Consider the following 16,648-nt stretch of genomic DNA (forward strand, 5'->3'; position numbering starts at 1 on the left):
TTAAGAAACAAACAGTCATACAGATAAATAAAATCACATTACATTATGGGTTATAAACCAGACCTATAGTTTCCTTAATTAACAAAAGATAAACGTGGCTAGATAAATTTAGAACAGATGTAGTTAAAAAGATGAAGTTATCAAATTACGATCATATCGCGATTACTATAACCAGGACAGTCCGATTACCAGGTCACCGCGGAACCCTACCAAAGCAGGCAAATTTAATTCATTAAAGAATGACGTGAAATGTTTCAATGACCAGGTTTCGCGGCGGCCCAGAAATCGAACTGATTGACTATATATCAGCTATATTCCAAGCTAAATTGGTTTTTAAATATTGAAATTATAAGACTCGAGAATCTAGAAGCTTATTAAAAGCACTCTTAGTGTGCGTTAAAGTACAATTGAATATATCATGTCCTTGAATCTATCGCTGTCATTTAATATTTACAAGCACGCTTTATAAATATATTACGACCAAAACAGGTTCTACTTCGAAGTATCGAAAATAAATCTTTTTTTCTACAGGGGCGCTCTCGTCTACGCGGAATTCTAAAACGAATTTGATGTAACAATGAAGGGGCATCTAATTGACAGTGCAGAACTTTATATAAAAGAACAATGTCCACGCAATCACGGCGGTCACTAAGCGTCTGTAGATAATGACGCTTAATTGAGTCCGCGTAGTTTATGTAAAAATGTCCGGTTCTGTAGTCGAGCGACTTTACAAATTTTTTTTGTAATCTTTCGATTCTGGTTATATGAACAGCATGAAAAGGTTTCCACACAGCACACGCAAAATCAAGATGGCTGCGGACAAAACTGTTATATAGGATTTTATAAGTCAAAGAATTTTTAAATGGTTTACCAACGCGCAGTATAAAACCAAGTTGCTTGTAGGATTTAGTCAGAACTTTATCAACATGTGGAATAAAAGTCAGTTTACTATCCATTACAACACCAAGATCACGAATCTGTGTCACTCTATTCAAAGGTTTGTCCGATAGTGTATATTCATAATTAATGTTTTTTTTCTTTTTAGTAAACGTTATTACATTGCACTTGTCTAGATTTAAAAATAAATTGTTATCTTTACAATAAGTAATAAGATTACTCAGGTCATTCTGTAACAACTTACAATCCTCAATACTCTTAATAACTCTAAATATCTTAGTATCATCAGCATAGAGCAACACGTTTGAATGCTTTATATGACTGACAATATCATTAATATAAAGTGTGAAAAGTAACGGGCCAAGGTGGGATCCCTGAGGGACTCCAGAGCTGACAGACCTGCACTGCGACGTGAAACCCATAAGAATGACAGACTGACTTCTATTGTCGATGTAAGACTTAATCCAACGGAAGAGATCTCCATGGATACCTAATTTCCACAGCTTCCCAAGTAAGGTTGAGTGACAATTTTGTCGAAGGCTTTCACAAATCAGTATAAACCGCATCAACGGAATATCCATCATCCATCGCGCTCAAGACCTCACTGGTAAACGTTAACAAAATTACTCATCCACTGAACGACCCCTAAAAAAGCCCATGCTGATTATGGATAATGATGGTGGCGACAGTACAAAAAAGTTGATCAGTGACCGATTTTTCCAAAGATTTTTACCAAAATGGCACAACTTTGATATAGTCGGTATTTTTCGATATCGTCACTGACAGAACCCTTAGGTATAGGAGTAATCCATGCATGTTTCCAGATTTCAGGAAACACCCCTCTATGAGAGATTTTTTAAACAAAAAAAGTAATTAGAGTGAAAACAGGCTAGTCGAACAGCTTTTAATTAACAGGGGGTGTACACCATCCGGTCCAGCGCTCTTGTGAGCGTTGACAGTGTTTAAATATTTAAGGACAATACTGTCATTGATCTCTACGGAAATTTAAATCAATCAGAGGCTCCAGAGGTGGTTCCGTTGTTATTTTATCAAGACTAGGATAATTCGGTTTCTCAAAAACAGATTGAAAATGTAAATTAAACAAATTACAGATTTGTTCACCGTCGGAACTAACTATACCTTTGTAGTGCATTGTTTGAGGTATTTTTATTTTTATTAAATATAGCTTTAACATAGGTCCAAAAGAAATTAGGATATGATTTTAATTTTATGTTCAGAGTAAGCTACATAATGTGTTGTAACATTCTAATTCTAATTTCGTGGCACGTTTGCGTAATGCTTTAAAACATTGGTAATCAAGCGGGATTACCAAATAACTTCCATAGCTTATGGTACTACGTTTTTCTTTTAAAACTTTTCTTAGTGATCTACTGTGCCAAGCTGGTGCAGACGAGGACTTATGAATATTTCGTAGAGGGACATGCTTTTGTATTAAATCGTTTAATAAATTATAAAATTTAATCGTGCAGTCCTCCATATGCAGGCCTTTAAAGAAATCAGTCCAGTTTATCGATAGAGAGCTCAGCGTTAATTTTTTATAATCAGCAGAGGTGAAAATTATAAGCAGTATTTGAAGGCCGGCGATAAATAACGATGGGCGAAATTTAATTGTAAATCAAGGCATAACGATACGTGGTGCGAATCCTCGGGTGTGAGTGGATGATCGCAAGCGGTGACATTACATTTAATATTACATATTATTAAGTCTAGGATACGTTTATTTATATTACCGATGGAATTAAATTGTATTGTTTCGGTGTAAGATAAAAACTCTTGTATCAATTGAGTCCCAAAACTGCCTGTGGTTGTAAGTTGCATGCCCGATGATGGGCTAGGAATCCAGACGGCATCAGGAATGTTAAAATCACCGGTAATTAAAAACAAGTCGTCCGGTCTATCCATCATGATTTGACCAGCAATATTCACAAAGGCGGTCAGTGCATCCCTGTGGCCAGAACCATTAGGAATATAAATACATGCAATATTTAAAAACCGCTGTCTTTCATTATTACTAGGCAGTAGTGATAAACGATTAACCTGTTTATCAGTGCTTAATGGCAACGAGACCCATACACAGTCACAAGATGCACGCGAGGGAACGGGCCAATCGCGGCGCATCGGCAGGAATTCTGAGCGCACAGCCACCGCTACGCCGCCCCGCGCGTCGCCCCGCTCTCAGCGCTCGATCGATCGCATCGAAAACAATGAACCTATTGTCAAAAAATTCGCGATCGTAGAAATCCGCGACAACCATGTTTCGGTTAAGCAGATGAAATCATAATCTGACTGACACACTTGAGAAAAAAAATCGTGAGATTTTGTACGTAAGCCCCTAACATTTTGGTAATAACCACAAATTGACTTAATCATTTTTGAAATTGATAAAATACTCAAATGTGAATCCCCATAGACGAGAGCAGCATTTATTCGTAATGAATGTGGATTTATTCCAATTAGTTAAAAAATAATAAAAATAACGACGGAAAAAGAGTTGTAATATATAATTTAAATTAGAGTACGAACGAATAAGGACATCCATATAAATTTGCTTACATATGGAACGTAGAACAGCACAGTGTAAATTCAACAGCATATTGAAACAACGGGCCAAATCAGAACAATAAAATTTAAATTTAAAAACAGCTGTAATAGAGAATTGCATATAAAGACATCGAAAGTAACTAAACAGTCAAAATATATGTCGTAGATCAGAGTCATTTGCGATGTGCACGACTTTACTCTTTTCGTTTTTGCGCATAAATATTTTGCAGTCGCGCGTCCATAAGTATGCATAATTACATTCAGTCTTCGCAAGTCGGGCGCGCTTAAGCAGGAGTTTATTAGAGGGTGTAAGATGGTCACCCAAGTAAACGGCGGCAGCGGTTCCTGGCAAATCAATGTCAGCCGTGGTCAGGCCGCGCCGCGCGCGCACTGCAGCCAGTAGCTCATTTTTGCGCCGTCTCTGGGTAAACTTCACCACAATGGCAGGTGGCCGAATATTCGTCGGCACGTCGGTTTTTTCTGTTTGAAAACGGCGAACACGGTGTATAGTATCAACGTCGCTGGGTAGCAGCGTAAAACCAATCTTAGTGCATATATTATTGAGAATAGAATTTAAGTTTTCCCCTTTAATAAACGGCACCCCCGAAATCTCAATATTGTTTAGTAAAGCAAACTGTTTAATGCTGTTATTCTCGGCGAGCAGGTGTTTGATAGAATCATTCACTTCAGCAAGACCATCAGGAAGGGTCAAGGTCGACAATGCTTCACTTTTCTTTTCAACAGAAGAAATTCTATTCTTAAGCTCCGACAATTCCGATTTCATTTGGATCTGGTCTTCTAACACTTTTTCGGTTAAGGATGTAACAGCACTAATCTGCTCCTTAATTCCTGCGGTGAGTTCGCGTTGCATAGATTGCAAGTTAGTACACTGCTCATTACCAAATAACGTAAGTGTAGACATTAATTCTTTACGAAAGTCAGCTAGCTCCTGTCTAATGTTGTAAATATCATCCGGCTGCTTCCTTTTGCGCAATGTTATATTGTATTGCGAATCACCATCACTAAGTGTGGAGAGGTCCGGTTGCGAACCACCCTTAGGTAGTGTATCTTTTGGTGGAGTACGTGGTAAACTCATGCTAAAAGTTGGTTTAAACGAAGCAAAGATAAAATAAAACCGAACACAAAAACAGTTTGTAGGTAACTTCACAAGGCGACACGTATTATATTAACCAAACTGTATTAAGTCCTTTAACTCAAAGTCAACTCAATTCTTCGAACAATAAGGTTTACAATCGCGCGTAACCGTATAGGACAACAGTCATTCAAACTGCACACGTCTTGTTAGCGGAATAATCCGAAACGAACTGAAATATTTAAGGAGAACCAACAACTAAAAACACAATATTTGTAGTAGGATAGCAACACAGAGCTAATTACAGGATCCCACAGATGGCAATACAATATATTCACATTTTATTGAAATACATTTTATTCATTCTAGATATTGTGTTTCATAGTAGATAACATTTATTGTTTATGCTTATGACCTGCACGCTTCGCACGCGTAAACTTTTCGATCTGGTAGTTACAATGGAAAATCCCAAAATTTATATAATGGTCTTCATTGAGGTTGTGTTAAGAACAACTGTCCAAAATTTCAAGACTCTAAAGCTAGCGGTTGAAATTTCAAAATTGTATCCCTATCCCGTGGGAATATCGGGTAAAAAGTAGCCTTTGTGTTATTCCAGACGTACAGCTACCTACATAACATACCAAATTTCATGACTCTAATCTCAGCAGTTGTTATTTCAAGATTTTATTCCTATCCCGTGGGAATATCAGGATAAAAAGTAGCCTATTATTATTCCAGATGTCCAGCTATTTACATGCCCAATTTCATCTAAATCCGTCCAGCCGTTTTACGGGAAGGAGTAAAAAACATACACACACACACACACAAACTGTCGCATTTATAGTATTAAGTAGGATGGATCTAAATGTCTGTCTGTCAGGTAATGACCCAGAACCGCCAGAACCTTGACCCAGAGGCGCCCGCGCATCGTACTCAACACCTTTATTTATAGCTTGCTTTAACACTTGCTATTAAGGTTCCAAAGACAGAACTTAACTAACTTAAAATTGTAAAACCTCGACATTGTCATTACAAAGTTTAATATATCAATAAGTTTTTGTTAAAAATAACATTTCGGTCCTTTTAACCCCCGACGCAAAGGTCTGTGGCACCGTAGCTCTTTAACGAGTGGACCGATTTGAATGCGGTTTTTATTTATTTGAAAGCAGGTTTTTTAGCGATGGTTCTCTTAGACATATTTTAACAAAATCGGTTCAGCCGTTTCAAGATCATCAGCTCTTTTGTTCACTGCGGTAGGAATCTTAGACGCATAATGGGTATTTACTTTACTTTCATATGTATTTGGGACCTAAAATTTGAAACACCCATGTATGCTATATCACTATATAACTCGCTCAGCTCACAGTCGTGTCGCGGCTGTTAAAGATGAGCCTTCGTTTCGCAACATGATTAATAGCTAAATAGCCAGATAAGTGGCCGACCTTACTCTAAAATTGTACAGCTAACTTCTAGGCTACACTGACTGTCATGAATAGCGATGTAAATACATTATTCATCATCATCACCATCATCATCAGCCGGCAGACGTCCACTACTGGACAAAGGCCACCCCCTTAGAACGCCACTTGCATACACCAGTAGCTTCTCTCGCAGAATCACCGCAAGCAAACTCGATTCCACGTAAAAAGCCGTTTAAGAGCTACGATGCGACAGACAGACACTGGTATCAAACATAAAAAACCCTTTTTCGCGTCCGGGGTCGAAAAAAAAACAAAATTATCATTATCATCGCCCGGAAGACGACCACTGTTTTTATTAACCCCGGACGCAAAAAGAGGGGTGTTATTAGTTTGACCGCTATGCGTGTCTATCTGTTTGTGGCACCGTAGCTCTTAAACGGGTGGACCGATTTGAATGCGTTTTTTTTTTATTTGAAAGCAGGTTTTCTAGCGATGGTTCTTAGACATATTTCATCAAAATCGGTTTAGCCGTTTTTGAGATATTGAACTTTGAAGTGACAAAGTCGGGGTTTTCCAACTTTTTGTTGGTTAGGTTATGAGGTATGAAACAAACCATAACAAAAAGTGGGACTTTGTCACTTCAAAGTTCACCGTTCAACGGCTGAACATTTTGATGAAACATTTCTAACCTTTCGGAAGGTTCTGTCCCTTTCCCAAAACACCCGTTCCCAAAACATCCGTTCTCGTCACCACCTTTTCCCAAATAATCCGTTTCCCGATATAAGTGTTTCCCAAAATGTTCTTCTCTCAAAAAATACGTTTGGCTTAATATCCGTTTCCCAAAAATACCTAATCCCAAAACATCCGTTCCCGTCACTACCTTTTCCTAAATAATCCGTTTCCCAAAAAATACGTTTGTCAAGATATCCGTTTCCCAAAACATCCGTTTCCCGTCACCACTTTAACAAAAAAAATGGCGTTGTTGATCCCGTATCAGTTTTCAATAATTATGGCAACCCTACCGCTAAGTCGAGCAAAATCTGTTATTTTGACCTTGGAGGCTTTCCACACCTCTAATGATTATGCAATTAGTAACATTTGGCGAGAAACGGGTCTTTTGGGAATACAGGTGTCATGAGAGACGGATCTTTTGGCATACGGATGCTATAATAAACGGGTCTTTTGACATACTGATGCGATGAGAAACGGGTCTTTTGGGAATACGGGTGTCATGAGCGACGGATATTTTGGCATACGGATGCTATGAAAACTGGGTGTTTTGACATTCTGATGCGATGAGAAACGGGTCTTTTGGCATACAGTCGATTTAGGAAACTGTTATTTTGGAACGGGTGTTTTGGGAAACGGTATTTTGGGAAACGGACAGAACGTTCCGAAAGGATTTCTAAGAACCAAACCTACTGATATCAAAAAAAAACCGCATTCAAATCGGTGCACCAGTTAAAAGAGCTACAGTACCACAGACAGACACATAGACACACATAGCGGTCAAACTTATAACACCCGTCTTTTTGCGTCGGGGGTTAAAAAGGAAAAAACGGAACCCTCTTGCCCGGTTTTTTATAAGTACAATAGGAAAAGCATTCTACTACTTCTTTCGTCTGTGAAAAGAGCCATTCACTGAATGGGGCAAAAGGCTATCCATAAGTACGTCGCACGAATTTTGACCATTTTTAACCCCATCCCTGGTCACACGTATTGCTATGAAATTCGCAAATGAGACCCCCCAACGGCTAGCAAACGGGAAGCAAGGAACTCACCATGAAAACCATTAAGGGTCGTTTGTCCAAGCCGACTATGCACTGCTCCAGAGATCTGGTGAGAAAAAAGATATATTACAAGCTTTTATTTAACTTGCAACGTTAGTGCAGGTCAAATCTTGCTAGTTAAATTTGACAGTGGTTGGATTGACTTAAATAGTTTAATTCTCTGCCCGAATCCCACTAGTTTGCCCACATTGATCATGTCAGGGTCGGATCCCGAGTCGCTTAATCCTATAGGTATGCCGACATATGTATGTATGTGCGTGCGGGTCAAACTTTGCAAGTTGTATTCTACTTCCGACCCACTTCCAGAGGTCGGGTTGACTTGAAATTTGGCATAGGTATTTATGTAAATCTGATGACAATACAATAATCAGGTAGTGAATCCTGGTGGTCTGTCCAGAATCGTCTTCGCAGGACGGAACTCCTCAGTCCTCAATGGTTAAAATTTGGTAAGTATGGAAATGTATATTGGATGATAACGCAAGTACCTACAGTAAACAAAATGCTCGCATGAATGTAATTTTTAGGGCTCCATAACCAAAATGTCAAAATGTCAGTCCGTCCGTCCGCGGCTTTGCTAAGAGACTATCACTGCTAGAAATGCATGATATCTATGTACCTAGCAATTATGCCAACAAAATAGTAAAAATAACCTAACCATAAAAATTTCATTTTAAATACAAGTTTTTATGCTGACTGTACTTTTTGTTCACTGTACTTGCATTGTCACCCAAACTACATTTGCATACCAAATTTCAAGTCGATGCTATTAACCGTTGAAGAGTTCCGTCCTGCGGAGACGATCCTAGCTACCAGGATGTCACTACTAGATTATTGTATTGTCACGCGATTACATGAGTAGGTATTCCAAATTTCAAGTCAATTTGACTACAGACGGACGAACGGACAGACGGACAGGTGAAACTAAATAAAAGCTTGTAAAAAAAAAACTATGGTAGGTTACTTCCCATAGATAGATCTAAAGTGGAAGTGTTTTATTATCCACGTCTAACCCTTAGTGTGGGGTATCGTTGGATAGTATATATATATACAGGGTGGAAAATCGAATGCCACATGGATGGCAACTACCTTAAGTATTGTAAATAACACATTTTGTGTAAGGGAGACTTTCCTCGTTTTTAAAAACAATAAAAACTGCATTTAAGGATTTATGAAAAATCGCTTGCCTCAGTCGAGACTCGAACGGTCAAATGTGACAAAAAATAATGTGCTGTATTTTATGATGCAGATCGAAAGGGTTACTGATAAGGTTCATTTTTCTCTAAATAACAAATACAATCAGAATAACGGAAGGCCATGAAAATTGTAAACGAAAAATTAAAACACACAAAATAAAACAATATTCATTTAATAACCTTACTAAAACCTTTCTAACTAAAGTAGTTGTTCAAAATGAGCCCCGTTTTGGCGTTTGCATAAATTTAATCTTTTGAGGAATTGTCTTTCGTAGCTCGTTGCAGTGAATTGTGGTGAATATTAGTAGGTAATAGCTGCATGGACTTCGGTTTTCAATTCGCATACGTTTTCGTAAGTTCTTTTATAAATAACATCTCAAAAGATTAAATTTTTGTCCATTTGACCGGTTCGAGTCTCGACTGAGGCAAGCGATTTTTCATAAATCCTTAAATGCAGTTTTTATTGTTTTTAAAAACGAAGGAAAGTCTCCCTTACACAAAATGTGTTATTTACAATACTTAAGGTAGTTGCCATCCATGTGGCATTCGATTTTTCCACCCTGTATACTAGCTGTTGCCCGCGGCTTCGCTCGCGTTAAATTTGGGGTAACACAGATCATTTACTTTCTATGATCTTTATTTCGTATTATAATTGATTTTTCGGAGGATTATATTTGCAAATTTTTGAATTTAAAAATCAACCTAGATGATCATAATTCGTTAAACTTTGTACCCCTGTTTCACATCTTTAGGTCAGGGGTGTAATTTTAGAAAACCCACGTGCTTCTTTTGCCCGCGACTTCGTACCTACGCGGCATAGGATTGTTCCCGCGGGATAGGAATAATAAACCATTTTGATTTTGATTTTTGAAAAAGCTTTTACTAATAGTTTTTTTTTAAATCCACTCTGTTTTTCCAGAGATTCCCCAAACAACCAAGAAGCAGAAAAAGTTAAATATTTCCTTTTCCCATGGGAATTTCGAAAAATCCTTACTTAGTGCACTCCTATGATACTTTATCTACATGTGTGCCAAATTCAGGTCTGTCAGCCTGTCCTGTCACAGTATACTGTTTTACAGGTATTGATAAATTTTGTTACGTAATGAGTTGATTGGTTTGGTGTAGATAGATAGATAGATAGATAAAACGTTTATTTGTTACTGCAAACACACACAATCAAAATTACATAAATAAGAAAAAAAAAGAACAGTCCTAACTTAAATGTAAACAATTTTCAATTGTTTGTGTGCGCTGCAGTAGTGCAAAAGGGTCATGGCTCAGTACGTAGTATAGTGTAGGTACTTAATGTGTCCTCCTAACCGTTAAGGAGTTATACCTTCCCTCATCAGCTCACCTGAATAACCAGAAAGAATACAACTAAAGGTCTACCTATACGTGCATATGATGTTTAAAGAAACTTCTGCTAACTCGTTACCTCTAACCGTTAAGGAGTTTAACCTTCCATCATCAGCTCATCAACATGAGATGATGTCTGTCAGACGCAAATACTTAAATAACTCGAGATAATTATATAAAAAACGTTATGCGTGCCTACAAAATTTGAGGGTTGCCCTCGATTTCCCTGAGATTCCGTCATCAGATTCTGATTTGGTGACAATGGGACTACCTCAGGAGTAGATTTTATTTCGAATAAAAAAGTATTTAAAAAATCGGTCCACAATTATGCGAGAAATCGGTGAACAAACATAAATAAATATATATAGCGGAATGCATAACCTCCTTATTTTTTTGAAGTCGGTTAAAGAGCTTTTTGCAGCGTACGTGCAGTATATACATTTGAATTTTGAAATTTTAGCTTTCTACAACCACTAAAACGCAAAATCCTGTTTTTTTTCCGTTACCATAAGAATTTCGGGAAATGCTCTATTAATGCTCCCTTACACTCTCCAAGGAACATACTTGCCAAGTTTCAGCTATCTACGACCAGTAAAAAAAAAACCCGTTTTTCCCTGTTCTCGTGTGAATTTTGGACAGTCCTCTCAGTGCACCTATACATTGACGAATTTTAGCTTTCTACCAGTAAAACGAAAAGTCCCATTTTTTCCCTTTCCCGTGAGAATTTCGGCAAATTATCTCTTAATGGTTCACAATAATACTAATGCTGTTTAATGTAAAATTGCAATAATACTAACGATAAACCCTGTTTTTTTCCCGTTAACGTCAAAATTTTGGGAAATCCTTTTGTAGTGCTCCCCTACACTCCTCCCCAAGGAACCTAAATGCCAAATTTGAGTTTTCTACGATCAGTAAAACGAAAAATACCGTATTTTCCCGTTCCCGTTGGAATTTTGGAAAGTCCTTTCTTAACGCTCTTCTACAATTCCCAAGCAACCTACATGCCGAATTTCAGCTTTCTAGGACCATTAAAATGAAAGATCCTGTTTTTTTCCCTTTCCCGTGGGAATTTCGGGAAATTATTTCTTAATGGTTCTCTTCACTTCTCAAGCAACTTACATGCCAAGTTGCTGCCTTCTGCGATTAGTAAAACGAAAAATCCCATTTTCCCGTTCCCGTCAGAACTTCGGGAAATCCTTTTGTAGTGTTCCCCTACACTCCTCAAGGAACCTATATGCAAAATATTAGTTTTCTAGGACCAGTAAAATGAAAAATCGATCCCGCTAAACTGAATATAAATCCCGTTTTTTCCTTATCCCGTGGGAATTTCCCAAATTCCTTAAAACTGTTTTTTACTATTATAATCACCTACTTCTATGCTAAATTTGAAGAGTCTAGTAATTATAGTTCATAGAATTCAGTTAAACTGAATATATAAATCCCGTTTTTTCCTTATCCCTGGGAATTTCCAAAAATCCTGATATCTATGTTTTAATTAATGTAATACCTACTTGTGAATCAAATTTGAAGTTTAGTTATTACAGTTACTGAGATAGGGTCACTCGGAATCGAATATATAAATCCCGTTTTTTCCCGTTACCGTTAGAATTTCCAAAAATCCTTCCTTAGTGGATGCCTACATTGTTTAAGGTATCTATGTGCAAAATTTCAAGTCTCTAGGTCCAGTGGTTTGGCTGTGCGTTGAAATATCAACGACTGATTTTCGATTGACTTTGTCACCACATTACCCCCTTTCAGAGGTTGAATTCTCAAAAAACCTGAAACACGTGTTTACTTATTTGTTGTTAAGAGTACTCCTGTGAAGTTTCGAATAAAATAGTCTAACTAATCTTGTTTCCCCATACTAACTTTGGACCCCCATTTCACCCCTTAGAGGGTGAATTTTAAAAAATCCTTTCTTAGTGCACCCTAGACCATAAAAGGAACCTACGTGCTAAATTTGAAATCCCTAGAACCAGCGGTTTGGGCTGTGCGTTGATACATCAGTCAATCACTTTTGCCTTTTATATATAGAGATATATATATCATTGGGAGGTTGTGGAGACAATTTTTCAATTCAGTGATATTATGTTAGTGAAATATTCAACTTTAAAGTGAATTTTTTCATTAAAATCGAGCGTCTAATAGATAATCATTTATGTATGTATACTTACTAATTAATATCAGTCCGCCCATCATACTACATGTTGAAGCACCATTTTGTATTTCACATAAACATTATAAAAAAAAAAAACTAAACGACTAACTAAAAAACTGTTAAAAGTTCACATTTTTTTTATTTAATACTGTTTTTTATGCTTCTGCTTGTCTTAATCTGTAACAAAAGAAAACATGATAAATTAATGATTTTTTTATTTGGCCAATATGGGTAATATAATAAGCCGTGGTGGCCTAGTGGTTTGACCTATCGCCTCTCAAACAGAGGGTCGTGGGTTCAAACCCCGGCTCGCACCTCTAAGTTTTTCGAAATCCATGTGCGGAATTGCATTTGATATTTACCACGAGCTTTGCGGTGAAGGAAAACATCGTGAGGAAACCTGCACAAACCTGCGAAGCAATTTAATGGTGCGTGTGAAGTTCTCAATCCGCACTGGGCCCGCGTGGGTACTATGGCCCAAGCCCTCTTGTTCTGAGAGGAGGCCTGTGCCAGCAGTGGGACGTATATAGGCTGGGATGATGATGATGATGGGTAATAGACAGAGAGCGGGCTGCAAAAATTTCGTACCTACTTGATACTGCGATGAAATGCACAATGGTTTCCCATAAAACTGATGCTGAGTCCGATTTGATAGTCTGCCGCGGCGGAACTTGCCGAAAGTACCAAAATAATAATCACTTCCGGTGCGAAAAAAGGGGCGTTATTTAATCTGATACCACCCGTGGGTGGAAAAATTTCAAACAATTTAGGATGTAGTAAGTGTATCAAACTTACAAGGAAAACTATAACGGTTAAGTTTTCTTGAGAATTATTAGTAGTTTATGAGTAAAAAGCAGCCTAAGATATAAAATATACCTAAACTTGGAATACGAATATTCCGTACAAAATACGGAATCCTACGAAAAATATTAAGTACTTAATTTTTTCGTAATGGCTACGGAACCTTATTTCGGGCGTGTCCGACACGCTCTTGGCTGGTTTTGTTAATATTATCCCCGGTTCTGGGCCACACATATACAGTATGAAGTTACTCATCCTTACTAAGGCGGTACTTCTGGAATCTGGACATGGCACACATTGTCCAAAGGTTCCTCACTCTGCGGCTCTTCCCTGCTACCGGCGGCAAACTAGTTTAGGTTTTTATAACTTTTTTATTTTGTTTGTACTTTTTTGTATTTTACTTTTTATAACTATTATAAAAACATCTCAGAATGAAAATAAATACAGAAAATAATCATATTTATTTATCTTTTATATAATTAATTCTATAACATATGTATGTAATGCATGCACCTATAATATAATTTATTGAATCAGGCGTTACTTTGCGGAGTCCATATCAATGAACTAAAATAATTTCCTTGCTCACCCGCGACCTTACGATAGCTAAGCTTATGCAAAATATGCGTGTTCATGCAGTTCCTCCACCTCCACACTGTAAGAACACACACACAATCACACAAACCCATCTATCACCACCACCACACTACACTGACACGTTTCGAACTCAAACAGAGCTCATCTTCAGAGTGACACAACCGTACACCATGCTACCAGTTGTTAGACTAACGAACCACAACCACCGTTTTAACTTGTCACTGTAACTCCCCAAGTACCCACATACGTTTTATGAAACAAAACAAAACTACCCACAAATTATTAATAATTTTTTTAACCGTCCTTCAAAACTACCTTGATTTTTTATTTATTTACTGTCAATCATGTTTTATTAACTACCATTGCTGAAATTAGATCCAAGCCGTAGCAAGGCTTAGCTATCGTAAGGTCGCGGGTGAGCAAGGAAATTATTTTAGTTCACCTATAATATATTTTATAATTTATGAGTCATCCAAAATGCAAATAAATTATCTATACTTAATAATGATATAATTGAGTTCTTATTTCACAAAAAAAAATTGTACTTTACATTTTTTAGCATTTATCCCCAAAATTTAGAAGTAGGTACATCATTTCAAAATTATTTAGCCTGCGACTATGTCTGTGAAGAATTCGTTTATCACTGTCCCGAGGAATCTATACAATTTTCAAAGATAGTATTTTTTTATTCCCATGTCCTTCCTAGTATTGGCTAGTATTTCAAACACTCTCTATAAAACATTTCACCATCCTCCGCATTTATTTATACTTAATATTCATGGTTTACTAATGTATGGGCAAAAAACTTTTCCCAAAGTATCACATTCCAAAATATTTTACTCAAATTATCATTTGGCAAAAAATCATTTGCTAAAACAACATCACAATTTCATAGTTAGTATTTTTTTTTGGGAAATTATTGTTTCTAAAATAATTACTTAGTCATGACATGATTCATATTATGTATTATTTAGTCAAATGTATCGTTAGGCATAAAACACTTCCCATAATATTGCATGGCATAATAACCTACTTTTCTGATAGCAGTTTGTTTCTGTGGAGGATGCAGTTCTAACCTAACCTAACCTACTTGTCTGGTAGCAGTTGGTTTCTGTGGTTGGTTTGTGTGCGAAGTATCATTTTGAACAATATTTTTTTTGGAATATAATATTAGCCAAAAGAAAACGTTTGCTTAATAAATGTTTGTCATAATAAAATTTGACAATGTAAAATTATGCTAAATGATAATTTGACCAAATGAATAAAATGCAAAATGTTAATATGCTAAAGATTCGTTTGGGAAATGAAACTACTGCAATAAGTTTTTTGGGAAGTGAACATTGGCGAAAAATATTTTGCCAAAACGGCAGTACACCAATATTCATTCATTAGCATTTCAATTCTAGGATCTAGAAGGATACATTTATTTAGATTGTTGTAGTGATTCAAACCCTGCCATGTCAGTGAAATAAAAACCCTTAGGTATTGAAGGACAAGGGCAATAGAAAATTTACAATAGAAACACTTAGGAACTGACAAATTATTTCCTTACTTGTTTAACAACTTTCACTAAGAATATTAAACAGTACTTAGGAAATAAATTACTATAACTATTGAAACTTAGTGTTTCCAGTAAACAACTAGTCACAACTAAAGTAGGTATTAGTTTTATGCTCAAAACTGACTAAAAACTGCCAACTTTGAGGTTAAACTTCAAAAGTACCTAATAACTTTTTTCCCTGGTTGCAACAGTAGCAATTCAGTTGTAATTCAGGAAATATTTATAACTGTTAGGTAGGGCCTTGTCGAGGGCAACTTAGAATAAATAAACATTAAGTTTACTTACACACCTTATCCAATTTTGCAACACATATCGTCCATGCAGCCAGAACTGTATTGAAAATCTGTTACGATGTAACATCAACTGAAACTAAACCACGAAAAAACTTTTTTGGCGTAAACATTTTCATCGAGCTGTCATGTCAAGTCAAACATTTATTAACCGACTACAAAAAATTGACAACAAGTGACACGACCATTCAAACAAATGACCGTGGTCTTGGAGTCATTTAAATTTAGTCGCATAGCAATTACCTTTTTCGTAAAAAAACTTTTAAAAAATGCTTTAGATTACGGCGTTTACGTTTTATAAATTGTTTATTTTGTTTGTTATTTGATTTGATTCGTTTTAAAGTTGCGTGCAAGACCGGTGACCGCGAGGAGCGGCCTTCTATTACTGTTTATTGTACTAAACGTAAACGTGTGGGATAGTAAAGTCGCTATGCTACCACCTAGCCAGCCGGTTTCGAGGAGCCGGTACTGTGTTCTATTCAATGCACAGCTACATCTACAATGCCATAATAATTACGGGCACAATTACGGATAAAAATTAATTCTCAAAGTAGAATTGCGAACCTACGTCAATGGCATATTTGATTTATTTTGTGTCATAATTAAGTCTCGAAACAATCATCTTCTAAGTTAGCGTGTGTTTAAGCGATCTGTCATATCATTGACACCTAGGTATTTAGTTTTTAGCTCGACAGTAAACAAACTAAGTAGGTAATTTTTTAAAGTAGACAGAATTTACAATATATAAATATAAGAGCAGTAACATGTTCCAAAACAATTATAAGAGCGCTATAATTAAGCCCACTACTCTCATAAAGTGCGCAATCCAAGACTTTTTTGCTGGTTGGTTGGTTACTAATTAGTAAGAAGTCAATTTGAATGTTTCTGGGGTAGATATCGTGCGACTATGTCCTATATACGTGTGATAT

General features: G+C 36.8%; 1 protein-coding gene across 1 annotated transcript in view; it reads right to left on the reverse strand.

Annotated features, from left to right (window-relative positions):
• Positions 1–16,143, reverse strand: part of LOC141443676 (uncharacterized) — a gene marked incomplete in the record, with an annotated part of 139,862 nt that extends 123,719 nt beyond the window's left edge. The window contains 1 exon segment of the mRNA XM_074109022.1: positions 15,780–16,143.
• Positions 16,144–16,648: the final 505 nt, after the last annotated feature.

Source organism: Choristoneura fumiferana, chromosome 28 (assembly GCF_025370935.1).
Source record: "Choristoneura fumiferana chromosome 28, NRCan_CFum_1, whole genome shotgun sequence".
NCBI lineage: Eukaryota > Metazoa > Arthropoda > Insecta > Lepidoptera > Tortricidae > Choristoneura > Choristoneura fumiferana.